The sequence below is a fragment of the Pyxicephalus adspersus genome, chromosome 4 (assembly GCF_032062135.1).
Source record: "Pyxicephalus adspersus chromosome 4, UCB_Pads_2.0, whole genome shotgun sequence".
Taxonomy (NCBI): Eukaryota; Metazoa; Chordata; class Amphibia; order Anura; family Pyxicephalidae; genus Pyxicephalus; species Pyxicephalus adspersus.
In genome coordinates, this window is record NC_092861.1 from 116,636,907 (window position 1) to 116,658,497 (window position 21,591).

At 38.2% G+C, this 21,591-nt stretch overlaps 1 protein-coding gene across 1 annotated transcript in view; it reads left to right on the top strand.

Annotated features, from left to right (window-relative positions):
* The first annotated feature begins 1,900 nt into the window (after window positions 1-1,900).
* The window catches only part of SIPA1L2 (signal induced proliferation associated 1 like 2), a 124,605-nt gene continuing 104,914 nt past the window's right edge, over window positions 1,901-21,591 (top strand). Inside the window, exon 1 of the mRNA XM_072410258.1 lies at window positions 1,901-2,090. The gene's annotated coding sequence lies outside the window, so the exon portion shown is untranslated. The remainder of the gene's footprint in view (window positions 2,091-21,591) is intronic.

Here is a 21,591-nt window from a genome sequence, read left to right on the forward strand (position 1 = left end):
CAAAGGCCTTGTGATGACTACAGGAACACAAATATGAATTCATAGCTCCAATAACAACTGGCTTGGCAGTTCATAAATTAATAATTATCATACCCCCAGCTGGTGAACAATAAAGTGCGCTTTTCTAGATGGTCCAATATGAGGAAGTGCCCACTAATATTCTGGTCAGTGTTATTTGTTTTTATAATGCCTGGTGGTAAAGTCACTATGCAGCTTACAGTGCATTACCCATACCTCCCCACTCTTGGAAACAGAGGAACATGCTACTTTTTTACGTGTAGTTACCACAGGTAAACCCATTTATACCTGGCTGTGTCTACCAAAGGCAACCATGTGTCTAAAAGACACTTGTCACTTTTGGGAACCGCATCATCACCACTGCAGCCACATGCAAAAAATGGTTCCTTGATTGGGAGCATTTGGGACTGCAGGTAATCCCACAGCAGAACGCTGCAGTTCCATGCAGGTCTGAAATGGCCCTTTGGCTTAAAGCAGACTTAAACTCAAATGTATTACTTTACAAAAAAGGGCAGACAACCCTTTTATTTATATCAAAATTCTTTTTCTTTTCTTTTTTTTTGTTTTAAGTGCAACACCCTTCTTGATTGTTTGGTGCGGCGAGCAAGACTGAATGGAAGTGCAGATCTTCCTGGGATACCTACATCACGCATCCCAGGAGGCTCTTGGCTGTTCCTTCTGTGCATGCCTGGGATGGGAAGGGGCATTTTTTGCACTAAGGGGAACAAGATCTTTTTCCCCCCCTTTACAGTTGGCTACATAACCCACACCTGAGCAGTGCGAGATTGGGTGACATAGCAAGAAGGAATAAGAAGACAGAAGATGGTGGTGCCTGGCACTCCCTTCGCGTCGGGACGAAGAAAAATTCCAAGATGGCACTGGACCGAATCAAGGAAAGGTCCAGCGCCATCGAGGGATCTGCGGGAATAAAGGCGTGATTTTTTTATTTTTTGGTTTAGTTCTGCTTTAAAGTATGTAGTCAAAAACACCCTGCCGAGTATGAAAAAATATTTTTTACTGTTCTCAACTCCTTTATTGTATTATCCGTTCCAAATAACAAATGAAATAATTCAGAGATTGGAAACAAGGTTTAATTTAAAAAAAAAAAATTATATAAAAAAGTTAAATAACACATTAAAAATATTTCTTTTTTTTATTTTATTAATAGTTATATACTTTGTTTAAGGGTACATATAGCTTACCAAATTAGGAACAATGGAAAAAGGAATGACTTTTTTATTAATATATATTTTTTATATTAATATTTATTAATAAACAGGATTTATATAGCGCCACCATGTTGCGCTATACATTACATAGGGAGAGCAAATGGGAGACAGATCCAAACAGTGACACAGGAAGAGAGGACCCTGCCCTGAAGAGCTAACAATCTGGGAGGTGGGGGATATTTATTTGTAAATCACCAATATATTGCATAGCGCTGGATTCTAAATGAGGTGTAGTCCCTCTAAATCAACGACGGTTGTGAGTTACAGCATTACACAAAACACAACTCACTTTAAACTGAGCAGGCTCCCTATTTTTTATAATCCAATTTATTTAGGTTACATGGGACGCTGTTTAAAATCAATGACACTGTGCAGTGTGGGTGTAAAGCCATACCAATACCATGTGTGCAAATCTCTACTTTCAGAATGAAATGCCAGTTGTTTATGATGCTCAGTGCTTTAGGCAACTGTCATCCAGCAAGGCTTTTATAAGATTTCAGAGGCCAGCTGGGACAAACAAGGAGTCCCCACATCTACAGGGATGCAAGTGCTGCCTTTTCACACCCACCATGATGCCGACAGGGGGAGTAAGCTAGCAGTTTTTATGACAAAAGTACAAAAGCGAGCACATACTGATTTTGTAAATAGAAAATACAAGCTATCCTTAATAGATCGCACAGTCAATGACATTTCCACGAAGGGCCCCTTTCCCATGGCACAGCTGAAGTTGACATGGCAAACTTGCAAGCTTAATTAGAAAGCTGTTTAGAAGCCTTTTAACCAAATCTCTTGTTTAATCCAAGGAAGAACCTTGAAGTGCTGGGATGCTGCGTCCTTGTGTAGGTAAATCCTATGTGTTGTGTTGTGTTGTGTTGTGATGTGTTGTGTTGTTGGCCCATTCATTGATTGGTGTCCATAGTGCCCTGTTATGTCTATATTAGGAGAGGGTCATCCTGGGGCAACTATCATCTGCAAGCAGCTCCTGACAAGGACAGGGAGTTTTTAGCTCTCTCCTTGAGGACAATTAACTATCTGCACACTTATTGTATAGTGTCCACAAATCTATTTTAAAATTTTTAAAATTATTTGTATTTTTTATAATGATTCCCGAAAGGAGGCTTCTTGGAGGATCAGTAAAACTTGCAATCAACATTGAGATGTATAGTACAAAATTAATTTATTAACTTCCAATTTATGTTGGCGATGTTTTTAGTTGCATCCATTTTTTCCTTCGTCTTGATATAGGCGAGCACTCTCTAAGTTCATTTTGATGTTGGTACCATAGATCATGAAAATTGCTTTTTTATTGCATTGCTGATGACCGGTCGCGATGACAACTATGTTTGCTTTTGAGTCAGTGCTGCTTGTTTATTTTCGGACGTCTGTTTTTTCATGTTTTGGTATTTTTACATTTGATGATAAACGCAGTTGCAGTATTATTTATGACTTGGGGGTCTTTTATGGAAAGGTCAAAATTAGGATTTTGAAGTATAATGACAATTCTGCTATGTATAAAGCTGCTTAAGGCAAAGTCTTCTCTAATTTCATGGGGAAAGTAATTTAGTTAAAGAAGTCCTTGAAAAAAGACGCCACCTTCAAGTAATCCATAGCTGATTGATGTAGGGCTGGTTGAGCACTGTGTATCAAAAACTGTTTACTTATTACCGTTTACCGCTTTTCATCTTTTTTTCATCCATTGTTGTTATTAAACAGTGTTTATATAGCACCAACATATTTAACAGCACTGTACAATAAATAGGTTGCATCTTAGTATAGCTGCTTTTTTGCTACCTATTTGCAATCTCTTCCTGCCTATATATATATATATATATATTTATAGTCATGCAATGGCTGAAGGCATTTCTCAGGGCACTGACAGTATGTCTGTGTATGTGTGTTGGACATGTCACTTGTATAATAAGTACCTGTACCCTGAAGTTCTTGAACAAGGCAGGATCACCAGGTATTATTCTAATAGAAAGTTCAGATTCTAATAGAAAGTTCAGGATCTTCATCGATCTTGATTGGCCATCACGGAATGATGTAACCTGCATGATGCACATGTGCATGGACATCTGCGTATGCTGGGATGGTACTTTGAGCTGCTCATGAGCAGATTGATGTATGTTACTAAGGACGACTGCAGACAGGCAGCAGGTTTTGTTTATCGCATCACCTGCTGCTAGCAATACATCTTCAGAGTCATGCGGGAGAACATTTCACTAAGCTCTGTGGAATCACTTTTCACCAATCATTTCAGAATCATAATCGCTAGTGACAGAGCAGCGATGTCCCTGGCTTCGCTATGGCAGGATTGATTCCATCATGGCAAGCAGGAAGTCTTTAACTGAGGCTGGTGACAAATCAGTAGTATCAGGAGTACCCATGACATGTTACTAACATGCTTTCTTTTATTTTCTGCACAAAGCCATATTTTATACTGATGGTAATGTGTAATCATTGAAATGACATGTTAAACAAGTAAAGCAATCCTTATACTACATAAGTAGTGTTACCCTAAACCACAGGCAGTGTCACCATTTATATATCTCCATAGCTCTGTTCTATATTCTACATGTGAAGAGTTAATAAAAAAAAAAATTTGAGGAGAGCAGAAGAGGTACTGGGTGATGTCTACTGACTGCAATTTAAGTTAAACCTCTCCTCTCAGAGTGTTCTGGTACAGGTATGAGCAGGTTAAGTTTTGTTTTAATCTTGTTTTAATGGTATTTAAGGTTTTTAAGCCCTAAGAACGTCTACTGTCATTGTGGACTAGGGGATGGATATGTCAGAGTACAATTGCTTTATAAATAAAAAAGCTCCCAAAATCTTCAAACTTTCAACGCCAGAACCTGCATTCAGGTGCAAAGTTCAGGGACCTGGAAGTTTTTGCATATACCGCCAGCAGCCTCCAAGCTCATAATGCTGTGTTGTTCTGACGGGTAGAACAATTCCAGGTAGCATTACTCAGACTCAGACATTGATAAAGGTTTGTAAAGCATTAGTGGACCAGTAGGAATATGTGGAAGGTAAAAAGGCCTACTTTGACATTTATTTGAACTGTGATGACCTTTTTTCTTCAGAACAGTCTAAAATTTGGGTGGAATGGGCTTGGACAGAGAGAGAGGCTTCAAGGTATACCCGGTCATTCATAAGATCTAAAAGAAAACATGTTCAATCTAACCACGCTACTTGTTCTATTGCTCCAGGTCTTAGGTATCCACTGTGGGCACTTTCTTCAGTGATCAGGGGTCATCATGGTCATTATGACTGGTCTGCAGCTTCACAGCCTCAGAAAGCTATGATGCGCTGTGCTGTGATACGTTTCTTCCTGTGCTACATTCCCTCTTCCGTGGGGTTGGACTGGATGGGCTAGCCTTCTTCCCTCCATGCACAACCTTGGGTGAATCCCCCCAGAAGTTCAGGGATGTCTCTTCTTGGATCAGTTTTTGTAGAAACTAACCTCTTTGCACTGGAAACGGTATGCTCTGATCCCATCATCTTGCAATCAATATTTTGGCCTTTGCCGAGCTGCTCAGATCCTTAATATTTGCCAATGTTTACTGCTTCCGAAACATCATCATCATGTGATGCTCAATATTTCATACCATGGGTGCTATTATAAGGAAATAACCAAAATAATTAACCTGTAAAATGTTTTCATTTTAACCTGGAGTTTTTGGGTGATGAGGAATGAGCTTGCTTTGCAGCGGGAACTGTGGGTGGTAAAATTGCGTGGCTTAGAAGCAGAACTGTGCAATATCTACATACAAAGAACAAGAAACAGAACTATTTATATAATAGGTATAACAAAAAAGTAGTGCTGTGCAATGTTCATATGTAAATATAAAATTACGCATTAACTGTTGTTTTTCTAGATAGGTAAGTCAGTCCGTTCTTGCAAAATACAGTTCACTGGGCAAATATGTAGGGTGAGGCCTGTGGTGGGAGGAATTGAGGGAAATTCATGCATCATGCAGGGTGATGAAGATAAAAATACTGGTTGACTCGCTGGATTTTAGAATGAGCTGACAAGACAGCTCTTCACTTGCAAAGATCGAATTGTATGTGGCAGGAAATTATGTTTGCACATTATATTTACTGTTATCAAATATTCCATCAAAAATGTTTAGTTAATTTGAACTAATGTTCATGTTTACTGGAAGAGAGCTTTAAATCACTACAGGCTCTCGCATGAACATGTGCTTATAGTGAATTTAAGAAGAGCAGCATGATGGCTTTACTAGTATGTTTCATTACTGTACGTATGTAAAGGCCCAGAGCTGTTCTACAAGTCTAAGATGTAGTTGTTCTGTCTGGCATGATGTTCTTTTTACTAAAGTGGCTGCACAGATTTATGCATTCTTTTCCATAGGAAACTGATTTGAGTATTTTAACCATGTAGCTTTAAGAGCAGATGAGAAGGAATAATAATCTGCAGAGAGCTCATACTGTCCAACCTTTTAGAGTCAGTGTTTATAAGTTCCCTATATGCAAGTGGTTGCAACAGCTGACTGTGCTCACTCTGGAAGTGGGGGAGGGTGGAAAGATTTGGTACCAGGGCCCCACAGTGGTTTATTGCTAGGAGCACTGCTAATGAGTGACTATCAGGCACATAAGTTATTTTCACCCAATTAAACACCGAGCAGATCCACTCGCCAGGATATGTTAGTTGTATGAGGAGTTAAGCTGTTTTAAAGGCACATTTAATTGAGACCCTCACCCTGCTGTTTATTGTGCTAATATGGTAATACAATAAGGCCAGAGATTATTCCAAACATTGGTAACAGCAATGTGCTGCATATACTGTTGTCTAGAAGAACCTAAAAGCCAGAAATTGCTGGAAATTTCACCTTGGTGATTCCCCGGTGTTTATTGTGGATTGTGAAGCTGTTCTCAAAAATGTCAGGCGGAAGACAAAGAAAGAGTCACCTGTATTGCTTGTGGCTTCAAGGCTGGAGAGGATACAGTTTCATCAGTGAACCTGGGTGATCCAGCAAACCTATAATGGATCTAATCCAGGATTTAAAAAAAAATGCTAGCAAATACAGTAATTTTGAAAGAATCTGTACCAGGTTTGCTGGATCACCCAGCTTCACCGATGAAATGTATCCTCTCCGGCCTTGGGGAGGTTTAATAAATCAGGCCCTCTATCATCTTGGTAAATAGAGCAGGGCTTTGCTTCCTAATGATAGAGCTGCTCCTCTGCTAATGGTGTGGTGGGGTAATAATCAATAACCAGCAAACGAGGAAAAAACACTGAGCCACAGAATGGATAAACCAGAATTAGGAAGGTGTTTGCTCTGCAGGTAGAAAACACAATTCTGTAGATTGTGTGAACCAAAGGTGATCAGTAAGGTGTTTAAACTGCGTGTTCCCAGCGCCTTAGGTGATCTTATATTGCAGATATTTAGCTATGAGGCTAAAGAACAGGAACTTGATGTTATTATTACACAGGTCAACAAAAAATTAGTTTTGATAATCATCAGAAAACCACAGCAAACTTTTCTAAATCAGATTTTTGAGCAGATTTCAGATCTGTTTTCAGTTCCTGAGTTATGAGTACCATTATAGTTAACAATATAAATGCATGTATTTTATACTAAAACGTAAGCACTATTAAAGTGAGTGGTAATACATCTTCAGTGTGAAGTAAAATATGGCACACTGCGGTATAGATCCACTGGACAGTGTCAGTCAGGTACCATTGTTTCTTCAGAAATGCTTAGAGTATGATTTTTGTGTGTACTCTTGTCGCGGTACAGCATCCAGCAGTAGTCCGCCATCATACTTTCATTTCAGAAACCTTGGTAGTAGTGCTCCATTAACTGAATGTCCTGGTGAAAACATTTTCCTTGTTTGTCACTCACCATACAAAGATTTTCCGGGAAGAATTCTATATGTGAGTGCAAGAAATGTATTTTTAATGACATGCGACAGCCCAGTTTCTGGTATGAATCAAGCAGATTCTGAACTCCTTCCTTGTATGCAAGAGACTTATGGCTGCCCAGGAAATTTTCCCACAGCCACTTGAATGCATTCCCAAGCTTCTAGCTCATCTGCTGGGAGAGATTGTTTGAAAACATCATCCTGCAAAACAGACTTAATCTGTGGCCCTAAAAAAGATCCCTTCCTTCATTTTTGCACTGCTTATGTTTGGAAACTTCTCAACAAGGTACTAAAAAACCATGAAGTTTGATTTACCCATGGCCTTTACAAGGTTCTTCATCAAGCCTAACTTGATATGGAGAAGTGCTGATCAATCAGAGGCAAAAACTTGACACTGCTTGTTCCGGGCTTATACGTATCTCTTGGTAGCCAATCACGCCTGACATAATGGTCTCCCGTAGATCGGCTGTCCCACAGGCATAGGAGACAGCAATGTTTTGTGAATCCTCCTTGCATTCCCATCAGCAAGCCAATGACCTTTAGATCCCCACACATATTCCACTGGTGTGTTGTCATAGGACTCCTTTAGGTTAACAGAATGGGCAATCTGTAAACTTGGTTTGGAATTACCATTATGCAATAGACTGCTTTCAAGCTTCTTTTAGAGGAATCAATGAAGATACGCCATTCAGATGGAACATGCTCTTGTGACAAACTGTTAAAGTGTGCATTTACATCATGACAGTAGCACAGTGAGCCATCACTAGTGAAGAACGTTGTCAAGTTATGATTTTGTTTTCTGTAGTGAGTTACAGGTACACCCTTTGCAAGCAAGTGCTTCTGTTTAAGCCTTGAAGCAAGACGTTCTGCTTTGTTTTTGGAGAGATTTAGATCACAAACGAGATCATTCAGCTCTGCTTGTGCAAAGGTCTCTGGTTCTGAATCTTCATTGGTCAAGTAGTCAGAATCAGATGATTCAAGGTTTTAACTGGCTGCAACTCCAGTGCATTCCTCATCACCTTCTACAAAAACAAGTCCCATCATGTGGTGGTACCCGAACTTGCAATAAATCATCATGGGGAACAGGCCTAATTGCAGAATCGAGGCAGGGATATATGATTATGTGCTTGGTTTTATCTGAGAATCTAATTTTGTTGACGTGGCAAAAATAGCAGTTGATTAGATGGTCTTGCGGTTCTCTCCACACCATCGGGATTGCAAATGGTATTGCAGCTTTACTCCGATTTAGCCAATCATGCAGTCCGTTGGAACAACTGGTACAGATGACATGTGGAGCCCAAGATTTATCCTGGTCACTAAGTAGACAGCTAAAATATAATTTGTATATCTTAAGTCCTGTTGTAAATTGGCGAGGTTGTGCTTATGTCGTGAATGAACCACACACGTAACATAAATTGTCTGGATCATTAAGGCAATTTCTAGGCATGATGACAAAATAAATCATTTGCAGTTAATGCAGTCTCTAACCTTAAAAAAAGAAAACTGTTGTTAAATGTTGTAATATGTTAAGGCTATTTATAACCAATTTCACGCAATATATAATAAGGTGCATCACAAAAACTAGACATGCTAGAGAAAAACTGAACACAGATTTGAAATCCGCATCAAAAATACTATGGAGACCACATAAAATTATATCTGATGAAAATGACATGTTGACCTGTGTTATTAAACAGTGTTTATATAGCTCCAACATATTACACAACCCTGTACATTAAATAGTGAAGTTCATTAGTATTTTTTTATGGGAAATGCAAGACAAAAAGTATACTTTTATTAGTAAGTAGATAAAAAATACCCTGTTGTCGGGAAAGAGGGGGTGGGGGTTGCAGGGTAACAGGCTTTTTATTTTTGAGCAGCCAACATACAAAATATACTAATATATCATTTTGCTTATCCTATTTTAATATCAGCTATAGTCTTTGTATTTCCTCATTTGCTGGAAAGGAAACAACTAAAGAAAGGGGTTTAAGGACGCTTTGAGAGAATGGAAGTCAATCAATGCTCACTAGCTTCCTTGTTGCCAAAAATAATGGTCCTCTTCCTTATACGCTGGTATTTTTTCCTTTTCTTGCTTTTATTTCCCACACTGCCACAATCTTAGTATTAGTCAGTGCTGAGAAATGCAGCCCAGCAATGCCACCACCTACAGAACACCTCCAATGCCACCACCTACAGAACACCTGCTGCTTGGAACTGCTGGATTCAGCATCATTTTGGTGGCTAATATGGTAAGTACAGCATTGAAGGGTTTGAAGTTAAGGTTAGGTGGTTTTTAGAGACTAGGCTAAGGTTAGAATTAGGTTTAGGATTATATAGTATTAGTTTTAGATAGTTTAGGGGTTATTTTGGGGGTTAAGTTTAGGGTCATATTTATGGGCTATATTAAGTACTAAGGGCAGGTTGGGCAGTAAGAGTTTATTTTATTAGTGAGAGCATTCTGATCTATGATACCTCATACCTGATTTACTTGTAACTATAGTCTTATTTCTGTTCATGCCACCTCTTATATATGGTCAGATTATAGCTGCCGTTATTTTTGTCTTTTTATCATCTGTTTAATTTATCTTTAAATGCCTTCTATCTCTAGATCTTATTTTAAGACAATGTAGCTGTCTAAAGCAGTTTCCTCATGACAGAATTTTTTTTTTGTTTGAGGCTCTTATTTAAAGGACTGAATTGATGCTGATGAATAACTTATGCGGCGTGTACACAACATAAGGGACGTCTGCTCTTTCCTTGAAACAGACTGACTAGGATAATACAAGTCAATACTATGATCCACAATTAATTCCACTTGCTAAATCCACTTCAGTCAGCATGGATGAAGTAGACATGACATGTAACGGGCTCAGCAACAAGAGCAAAGCAAGTCATTAAAGACAGAATTGTCTGCAATTCATTTGCACATTTACAACTATGTCAGTAAAGGGACAATTCAGTGTGTTTTATATTTATTTATAGCCATGTTGACTGTAGTATTAATAAATGTTTTACTAGTAATCTGTCTGTACATAATTAGTCTGTCTCCTTTTACGTTTGAAAAGACATATTTTCAACTGCTGTTGAGCTTGATGACGTTTTGACATTGTATGTTTAAGGCATGCAGAAAGCACTTTGATGCTAATCTATGAAATTAGCATACTGCGTTCATTCATGCACCTAACTTTCCTACTCCGCACAATATTATGGATTTCTATACATATATTACATAGTCAAAATTGTTTGGTTTAGGATAGGTTTTGAGGAGGAACTGTGAACTGTGTATTATTTGCTTAAAAAAGTGAAGGACACTGGACTGGTCAACAGTATTGCAGGTGGTCTCACTGCAGCTTATCTTTTTCCATTACTGACCTTGTATTGTATTGTGTTTCTGTGTGCAGGGGGGTTTGGTTGTGACCAGGCTTTTATTATTATTAATAAACAGGATTTATATAGCGCCAACATATTACGCAACGCTGTACATTAAATTGGGTTTGCAAATGACAGACAGATACAGACAGTGACACAGGAGGAGAGAAACCTGCTTTTAAAATTACAAAACTGTTCATCTGATGACTCATAGGGTAAGGATGAAAACCACAAGATGTGTTCAGAAATCACAGATTCACAGAATTGAAACAGAACTTCCCTCCTGCTAGATTGTAAGCTCTTCGGGGCAGGGTCCTCTCCCCCTGTGTCATTGTCTGTATTCGTCTGTTATTTGCAACCCCTATTTAATGTACAGCGATGCGTAATATGTTGGCATTTTAAAAATAATAATAATAATAATTGCTGAGTTTTTCTACCATTCCAGAAGGATATTCATATCTTTGCCTAGAGAAGCATGAGTGGAACACAGTTTTAGGAGGAAATACCGGAAAGAGAATGGTAGACGTTGTTACTGGATGTCAAATCTGTTAAACCATGCGCACATGTAATTTACCAAACTCTTTTTGCAGCAGTTTACAGAGCTTACCAGTTGTGCCCCATGAAGGTATGCACTCAGAATATAAGGGCTTCAAAATCATGATAGTCAAGGTTCTGACTAGGTATAGGTGGTAAAATGTAAATACAATATTTCCAGTAAAACTAGGCAAAAATGTTTTGAATAAAACATAGTTTATGTAGTGGAGTGTACATTTTTCCAAAGCTTTCTTTCTATCATGCTTACATAGAGCCAATGGGTTTGATTTATAAAGCTCTCCAAGACTGGAGAAGATGGACTATCATGGGAGAACCTGGGTAATCAAACCTGGAATTGATTTTATATAAATCAATTGCTATTAGGTGGCAAATGTTTTCAATCCCAGACCGGATCTATTCCAGTTTTGCTGCATCACCCAGGTTTTCCCATGATAGTCTATCCTCTCCAGTCTTGGAGAGCTTTAACAAATCAGGCCTAATATATACAGACACATTCCTAGATTATAACCTCTACCTGGAGTCAAGAATTTCTATATATCTTTAAACGGTGAGTGCTGCAATCCGAAAGACTGTGTATTCCTATATAAAGACATAGACCTTCTGAGTCAGTCCTGACTTACAGAATCTGTGCATAAAAACTATGTACCATGTGCAGTCCTATTTTATGTGCAGCCATTTATTTGTGGGCTACAGTATGTGCAGGTGGTTGTGTTTGTATTTAGCTAGTCTAAATGTAGCTTATGTCTTTTCTAACTACTTCTCATGAATGCTTGTATGGATTTATTGATAGAACAAATTTGTCTTTTTAGGTTCATTCTAAGAACCATATACCAAAATAAAATAATTACTAAAGCTTAATTTATTAGGATTTACCTTCCCTTACACTCTAATAAAAGTGCTAATAAAATAACTGATTAAAACTTTTCCATTTTTATTATGGATCTTAATTTTAGATCCACATTGACATTGTTACTACGTTTTTTCAATGTAAGTATCAATTATAGGAGATCAGAGGGGCTAGCAGGGTCTTATACATAGCATCTTGAAAATAGGAAAGTGTGGTAGCATCTACATGTGATGCTGAGTCTCCATGATTGAATGAACTGAAATCCTACTAATTAAAGGCGCAGAGGCAGTTCAGTTTGGTAATAAAAGGTTAGATAATGTGGATAGCCATCAGCCAGGAAAGCCAGGTAGTTTCTACATGACATGATGCAGCTTGTGAAGTTCAGCTTTAAAGTAAACAGAGTGTTGAAATGTTATCACCTTTTGGTGTCTTATTACCTGGTGTGATTTTTGTCTCTTGCATCTATATTTAGCTTATAACTCCATTACCTTTTAAACAAAAGGCAGAATGTTGGAAGAACCATTTATGCATTCAATTAACACTTAAAATAGCTATGCCAAACTGATGCCCAATGACAACTGAGGCTGGATCAGCCTCAATGCATAAATACATATTTGGAGTTACAGTTCTAGGGTCCATATAAGTATACAACCTATATTCCTTTAGTTCAGGGTTTCCCAACCAGGAGTTGTTAGGAGTTCCTTGAGAAATGAGCAATTTATGACTCTCAGGTCAGTTTAACTGATGCCAATGATCTTTTAGGTTCCCTGTAAGGATGAAACTCTGTCTACTGGCCATCACACTAATGTACTGTGAGTTGTGGGATAGTAATTATAGCAGGGGTTCCCGAAGACTGAACGTTATTTCAAGGAGTTCCTCCATATGAAAAAAGTTGAGAGAGTTAGTTGGTAATCCTATTGTTTCTGGTTGGAGTAGCTGGCAGTGTGCTGTACACAGCTTCCTGAAAACATCCTTGCCTGAGTACTTTTATCAAATTCTTTCAGCCATGTGCAAGCAGTGGGCTGGCCCTTGGGAGTACTTTTGCAAATAGTACGTTGCCTTGATATGTGGATGTCAGTGTGGAGGAGTGGGCATTTGTGGATAGGTTGCATTTGGTAGAAAAAGCTCACATGTGATGCTGAGCCTCTAAATTTGAAAGGAGTGAAATAAAGGATGTGAGCTTAGGACAGTTCAGCTGGAGAGGAAAGGTCACTATAATGCTGGATGTCAATTAGCCAGAGAAGAGAAGCTCACCACAGTGTGCAGTTAAATCTTAAGTTTTATCTTAAGTTAAGTTATTTCAGTACACGAAGGAAGCCTATATACAACTGTGCAAAATAGAATATAAGCCTATTGACATGGACAAAAAACAAAACGCGACAATTAAAAAAAAAAACTGTACTAAGAATGGCCTCACCTGACTAATGACCTTGCCCAGATACCAATAAAACAAAAATCAGACTGCTCCTGAAACCATAGCAGGGTTAAGTTACAGAAGCATATACATTATTACAGTTAGTAAATATTGCCCTATTGTGTTAACATTCATGTTTGTATTGCCAGATATGTTCTCGCTGCATTTTATAAGCCTTTTAAAAAGCTCCCCTTTCCCTGTATAATATAAAACATTTTTTCTGTTGTCTGCAATAAACACAAAAGAATAATCTTCTCAATCCTCCAAGCCTGATAAATGCATCCATTTATGTTAGAGAAGTGCCTCCTTTAGGAGACAGCTATACGATTTACATAATTATGTGTTAGCTTCCAGCACATATACTCTAAGTATCATGAGAAACACAAGATAATAATATTACCACTATGCCTCATTGTGTTGTGTTCAAATGATAAGATACATAAGAATATTATCAGTTTAATGAGGGAATCGCAGTTAAGTGCTGTAACCTTCTAGATTTCTTTTTTAAAGCAATCAGTGCAATCAAAAATGTTCTTGCTTTATCTGTGTGTATCCTTTTAAGGGAAATCTGTAGTGTTTATATTGTTTTGTTTTTGTAGTTTTTTTACGATATGTGTACAAGGGACAGTAATGTTGACTACATATGCATAACCTAAAATGTCTTAGAATATTTGCAAACCCCCCCAAACAAGCGATTAGCTTTGTTCTCTAATGTGCAGATATGCACTGCCTGTCCAGAAAAAAGACCCCAAGCCTGTGAGGGCAGTGTTATGATCTGGGGTTGCTTCAGTTGGTCAGGTCTGTTTCAGCAACATTGGTCAGTTGACTTCCTAGTGACCAGATGTTTTCGTCAAAATTTTTTTTTTTTTCCTCTGATGGCACAGTTCACTTTAGAACATGACAATGCCAGGGGTATTAGGCTTAAATTGTTAGTTCAAGTGGTTTAAGCAGCATGAGACATCATTTTCATACATGGATTGGCCACTACAGAGTCCAGACCTTAACCCTACTGAGAATCTTTGGGATGTGCTGGAGAAATCTTTAACAAGTGGGCCAACTCTCTCATCAATACAAGTACAACTCTGGATGGGCTTGAAACCTTCACATTAAAAAAATGACCAATCGTGCATGTAAACTGTGGAAATCAATTTAACTGTTCTGAAGTATAATCATACCTGCATTTCAGGAGAAACTGAAAGCCAAAACTGTCCAAAAAGGCAAGCACTAATCTTTTTTAAATTTTTGGGTGGCTTGATTGGCCATGCTGGGATGTTGTAACTCCTGCTCATGCCCCCAGGGGTTCATTTAGTCCCAGCAACCAACACTGAACTGCACATGCACAGCTTATCAGTTTTTACAAATGTAAAGTATGACCTAGCAGGTAAGAATGCTTTTTGCAGCCCTTTTTGCAATAAAGCCCCTTGTTTCAAATTTTAAAGTGGAACTTTAGTAGTTTAGTGAGTATGCACGTTTGTAGGATTTTGACTATATAAAAGGGCACTTTGTTCACATTATGAACTGCGTACTCACATTAATACAAAAATGTTGTTCTGCAATACAAAGCAAATTGATAGATCAAAAGACATCAACACATCTTGGGAAAAATACTAACAGTGATTTTGATGGTATTTTTATTGCAGCAAACAAATTAAAGGGTACATTATTACATACTCCTGCACTCCATACACTATTTTGTATGTTAAATACACTGACCCCCTCCTCCATGCCCTACAGCATTACATGCTTTTCAACAATAATTGTGCCTTATTACAAGATTACGGGGTTGATTTACAAAAGGAGTATGAATAGTTATTTAGTGAATAAAGATTTTTTTGTGGGTTGAATAGCCAATCCTGTTCATTAAAAAAAGAACAGCACTTGCATTTAATATGTTTTCTTGAACTTTTGTGCTAAGCTAGGTGGGCATTTGCTTTGTAGAGAGTAATCTCTCCTTCATAACTCATTCAGCAAACCTGTGAAGCAGTTATCTAGAACTGTTGTAACAATTAAAATGTAATTGTTTTTGGCCTCCCAAGCTAGACCTGTAGTTGACCAGAAAATATCAATGGTATCTCCTATGCTCAAACTTTAATGAGTGACAATCTATTATATTCCTATGTAGCATCACACATAGAGGATGCTACATAGGAATATCTTCCATTGTCATAATCTCGTTTGCTCGGGTAAACCACTGAGAGACAGTCGGCGGAGAAGTTTGCTTCCAGAGTACTGGGATACAAGCTTTAGCGGCATTTAAAAGGTGCTTTAGTAGGGAATTATGGTACTTTTTTTTTTGAAAGGGAGGAGGACACATGCAATAAGGTAGATTCTGGTCTATTGTGGATGATACATCTGGTAATTCCTGTACTATGTCTGCTACTTGTGACCAAAAAAGAGATATAAAGGGAAAATTCCCAAATTATATGAATCAGACTGCCCAAATCGGTTTTGCATCTCCAAAACCTATTATCCACTTGTGGGTAAATTTTGGCCAAAAGAGCTGGGACCCTGTACCATCTGGTCATCAGCTTGTGGTTCAGTTCCTAAGATAAGTGTTGCTGATTGACGCATTATGCCAAAAATGGTCAGAAATTGCCAGGTGGAACTTTGGGTGTCCCAACAATGGGGTCACAGGAGATGGGTATACCTGTAGCCCCTCTGACCTGAAATATTTCCTGGCAACCCGTAATGTTGGACCACTAATGGGTGCCTGGGTTTGCTAGTCAACATCTCAGGTGATAGCCATGGCGCCCCTCCCAGTGGAACAGATGACATTGCTTCCTCTAGCACAACCCAAGGCTTCTGTCTCCTGTGCCTGCACTAGTCAATCAGCCTTGCTAAATGCACTGCCTCCTGGTATAAGATCGGGTCGGGGAATGCCATCCCTCCTTGTATTTTGGGTAAACGAAGGATCTCTTTTCGTAACCGAGGGGCATCACTTCCCTTACCCAGACAAAACGTAGAAATTCCGGCCCGACACCTGCATAGTAGGAAACCGGGCAAATACATCGGTAGTGTTTTCAGCTGTTCTGGGGAGAAAACAATATGCAAATCCCAATAAATGGCAAAGAGGATGAAGCTGGCCTTTCCAAAAGCAGCCTATATGCAGAAGATAATATGCCACGCAATGGCCCTTCACCATTACATGTAGATTCTAAGATGGATAAAGGTTGGTCAAATTAGGAGGGGGGTTAAAGAGAATTCATGAAATACGCCATTGGAGGTTTCTCCAGGGACCCAGAGTTGGCAGATAATGTAAAGACTGTAGTGCCTCTACAGCAATTTATCTTGTATTGGTCATAAAGTGTTGTGCCCTGAACACTCCCTTTTCCTTCCATGTGTAGAACGTTTTGTCAGAAATTGCCAGGTGGAACTTTGGGTGTCCCAACAATGGGGTCAGAGGGGATGGGTATACCTGTAGCTCCCTGACCTGAAATATTTCCTGGCAACCCATAATGTTGGACCACTAATGGGTGCCTGGGTTCGCTAGTCAACATCTCAGGTGATAGCCATGGCGCCCCTCCCAGTGGAACAGGTGACATTGCTTCCTCTAGCACAACCCAAGCCTTCTGTCTCCTGTGCCTACACCAGTCAATCATCCTTGCTAAATGCACTGCCTCCCCCCGGGAACCTGCATAGTAGCAAATGGGGCAAATACATCGGTAGTGTTTGCAATTAATATAACAAACGAGGCTTCACGTTCATTTTGAGTATATTGCATCTGCCAAACCAGGAGAAAGTATGCGGTTTCCAGCGTTGTAAATCCCTTCCTATTAAGTTTAGTAGTGGTAAAAAGTTCAAGTTTACTAGTAGTTAGAGGTCGGCGGGGATTTGGGTCCCCAGATAAGTCATGGCTTTTTTTCCCATATGAAAGGGAAAAAAAGTGATATCTCATCAATGAGCTTGTAGGAGAGGGAGATAGACAGAGCCTCAGATTTTTGAAGAGTAATTTTATAATTGGACAACTTTGCATATGCGGTATTTATTTGTTTTTTTTTATGGGCCTATCATGTAATTTCAAGATGTGTAAATGTGTGTAAGTAGCATTATTTGCGCATTTGTTTTGCTTATCACATTTGTTACCATTAGGCTTTCAAATGCAAAGGCTATTAATGCAACAAAAAAATGCACTTGATCCTTTAATACACCACAGTGATGTAAATACTATATCATAGTGGGGGTCTTGTTGGATAAATATGTAGTTTCTTTGGGCTCACAGAAAACTAATAGGCCAATGTAAAGCATGTGAACATGTATGCATGCTGTAGCCTGGGTGCCTGTCATCCATGCTATCTGGTCTGCATCAGCTCAGCTGTTTCCATCCCTTGCTTCATATTTGCTTTAAGACATTTAATTACCCAACAGATGGTACACCCTGGCTGCCCTGCTGTTTTATTTGCTTATTTTTGTATACAGACATTTTAGAACTGGATTATTTGTAGTTACTTCAGTTTTTCCACTTCCTAGCAGTAGGTATTAAACCATTTCACATTTACTAGATTGTATTACATTGTACATATATGAAGGAACCCCATGACACACACAGGCCCTCCCGTTTCCTTCTATATTATGTGATATCTATAGGTAATTTACATTTCCAATTGTTACACTTGACAACCTGTAATTACCATTTTAGTTTCAGAATCCTCTAATAACATATGCCAGTTGTCCATAATGATAATTTTTAATCTCCTTATGTTGTCAGCTATTTCCCAAACAGATCTGTGTCTGGAAAGAGAGATGCAAAAGGATCTGTCATCGCTCTGCCCCCCACATTATCATTTTTCCTTGGAGTTAGCACAATAGAGAAAGTATCAAGTATTTTGGTGCATTATTGGTCTGGTGCACAATCCAGTTTATGACAAGTGTGAACAGCACTTAAAGCATCACACTTTTTTTTTTATACTATTCTTCACTCTAATGTACAGATCTTAATAACCTACACTAAAGCCTGACCTACAATAGTCAATGGCCCTGACTTAATAAAGCTCTCCAAAGCTGGAGAAAATACACTTTTGTCAGTGAAGCTGAGGGATCCAGCAAAGCTGGAATGAATCCGTTCCAGGATTGAAAACATTTGCTAGCAAATCACTTTGAAGAAATCTATTCCAGATTTACTGTAAATTGTTTTCCTGGATTACAAGCCATAGACCCTAATATGGAACATTTGTTAATAAACTAGGAGCACATCGCAATTACCAATAACTCATATGAGCACTCCATACTATGTAATATAACAACCAGCTGGGTCCAGTTGTTATTGTAATTGACAGGGGGCACAGTCTTTGGTTAGTGTTTGTTAGGGATCATTTTCTGCTAAATTAGTAAAGAGCTGAAACAATTGGTGATCCACAGAAAAACATTCATTCTCCATTATTTTTGATTGATTATATAGATCAAATATTGAATAGAAATACCCCAATTTATTGCATTTCAGTTAGATTCTATGTTTTAAAAGAATCTTACAACTTTAGTTTTATAACATTTTATAGAGCTGCAGCACCAAATTAACAAAATTTAACAATAGCCTATGCCTTATTGATGGTATTTTATATAGAATGATGATTTGGTTAATACATTCTCTTCTTCCACAGAGTCTGGCTTGTCTTGTTTCACTTTTTCATCTACTGTCTCATATGTGTTCAATATGACATTAAAATCTTCCTGTGATTGGAGAGGATCATTATCCATAACTCTGGTACTTCTTCGCTTAAAAAAGAGGAAAACAGTATCTAAAAACAATCCGTTAGTTGTAAAAAAAAAAAAAAAAAAGTCAGGTAAAATACAGATTTTTACCAAAATGTTCTTACTACACTCTGCGACCAGTTTATCTACAAGCAGCTACAGATACAAATATAGGCTAAGTGTGTTCTGCCGATGGTCTATTGCTAATTACTTTTACTAGAATATATTGTATTGTCTTTGAAAGCCTAGTAGTATGTTTTTGTTTCATATGAACATTTTTGACCAAATTACCTGCACTTATAAAATAAATTTGTAATTTTTTTACTGCCAGAATGAGTTTTTGTCAGACTACTATAGATCATGCATTGTTTTCCCAGTTACAGAGTTGTAATCCATTGCTCATTTGGGGATGGGCAAAAGATTACACTCCTGGCAGTGCTTTCCAAGAGTGTACAAAAGAATAGCTGAGATGGGTCTGGTATTCCCTTTAATATGTTTATTTTGTGCAAATTCTTTGTTACTTTACTAGGTATATTTTCTGCTCCTTTAAAAGGTTGTCTATAAACTTTTTTTTTTCACTGTTCTAATCACAACTTGTTGTGCATTCTGTGTGTTCTGTGTTGACTTGTCCAGACCAAACAGAACCAACGTCATTTTGGATCAATCTGCTCACTGTCAGCCCTGCCCATACTAAGATTTTCTAAGCCCGTAATGACTCCTGAGAATTTTTATTGATGGTGTGGGTGGTTCTTATGGTGGATGTGTGACATTGCTCCATGTAAGCTTGTTGCTGACATGAGAAAACTGGTTCATCAGAGATCATTTTCATGCAAATATCTTTTTACTCTGTGTAAAGTGCAGAAGGTAAAGAAAAAAATAGCAGGCTACACAGCAAATATGGCTAAATACCCCAGCATATAATCAAGTTTATGGTGAGACTGGAATTGGGCTTTAAAAAGATTGATACTATTATTCTTCTTTCCTCTCTTTTATGTAAATTCCTCAATAAGGTAGATGTAACTGTTTTGTAAGCATTCTTGTGTGTCTACCTTTCAACCATGGTACAGAAGAAGTCATATTTTTACAAGGTTAGGCTTAATTTAGAAGTCTTTTAAGCTAATTATATTTATAAGTATGTATGTGACACAATATTTCTGGGAACTGAAGTGTTCTTGGAATTCTAGGGAACTCCAGCAGGCTCTCTCACTGGACATGCTATGAATGTCATATCTTCATTTCCACAGTCCTAGAAACTGTAAAGGAGACATTGGAAGTTTGGGACACTATCTTGTAGGAGTGGATTGCTTCTAATAGGTATGAATGTCCAGCTTTACAGTGTACTGTAATATAACCATTTTGTTCTGTAATAAGTTGTACCTCCAGTGCTCTCATGGTCAGACAGTGACAAAACGTAGTGCTATCAATCATTTTTATTTTTTTAAAGGTTGAATAAATTTGCAATTGTCACCAATGATTCAGTGAGATATGTATAGAAGTAATTTGTGATAGGATTGAATGTTTTAATTCCTTTCTTCATTATCATCATAAATGCATTGTTTTAGGTATTTGATTGTAATTGGTAATTTTGCTGAATAGAAGATAGTCTAAGTGGGCAGCACGGTGGCTCAGAGGTTAGCACTGCGGCCTTTGAAGCGCTAGATCCCAGGTTCGAATCTCGAACTATCCACTATCCACTATCTGGATGGAGTTTGCGGGTTTTCCATGTGTTTGCAAGGGTTTTCTCTGTGTACTCTGGTTTCCTCCTACATTCCAAAAACATGCAGTAAGGTTAATTGGCTTCCCCCCAGAAAAGTGACCTTAGACTGTACGAAAGACATATGACTATGGTAGGGACATTAGATTGTGAGCCTCTTTGACGGACACTTAGTGACATGGACTTTGTGTAATATATGGGCTAAATAAATACTTCTAAAAATAATAATAAGTAATGTCAGACTGGCACAGACATTCTAAAACATTAGCTGAGGAGTCTATCAATAACATTTTCATTCAGTGACACCATTTCAAATTTTAGCCTCAAGTCAAAAGTCGTGCTAGAATTTAGTTCCACTCTGAAATAGCATAATAAATGACCCTGAATGGCATTTGCAGTGTGTTTAAGAACTTGGTTTGGAAAGCTTAAAAAAACACTGTTCTTCCAAGTGAAAAAATTACAGGAATGCTTTTTTAGTATTTGCTGAATGCGATTTTTTTTTTTTTTGTTTGGTTTTAATTAAAAGTAATTGTTAGCAAAAAAATGCACTGTGGGGGTTGAACACTGTTTAGATTTGATGATTGCTACTACAGTGTTCTACTCGCTTAATATCAAGGAAGGTTCAAATGCTTACAACATTGATTATGAACAAAGCAACCATTCTCAAACATTGGCAAGGCGATATCAGTTTAGACAGACTGGTATAAAAACCAAGGAGAATGGAGGTTCCAAATCCAGGGCCGGCATCTGGGGGGACAAGGGGTACTTGTCTACTGGGCCCCTATCTAAAGAGCTTGACTTTTGCAATACTGGAACTTTTACACATGGGGGGAGGGAGCCTATCAAATTTACCTTAGTATGGAGCCCA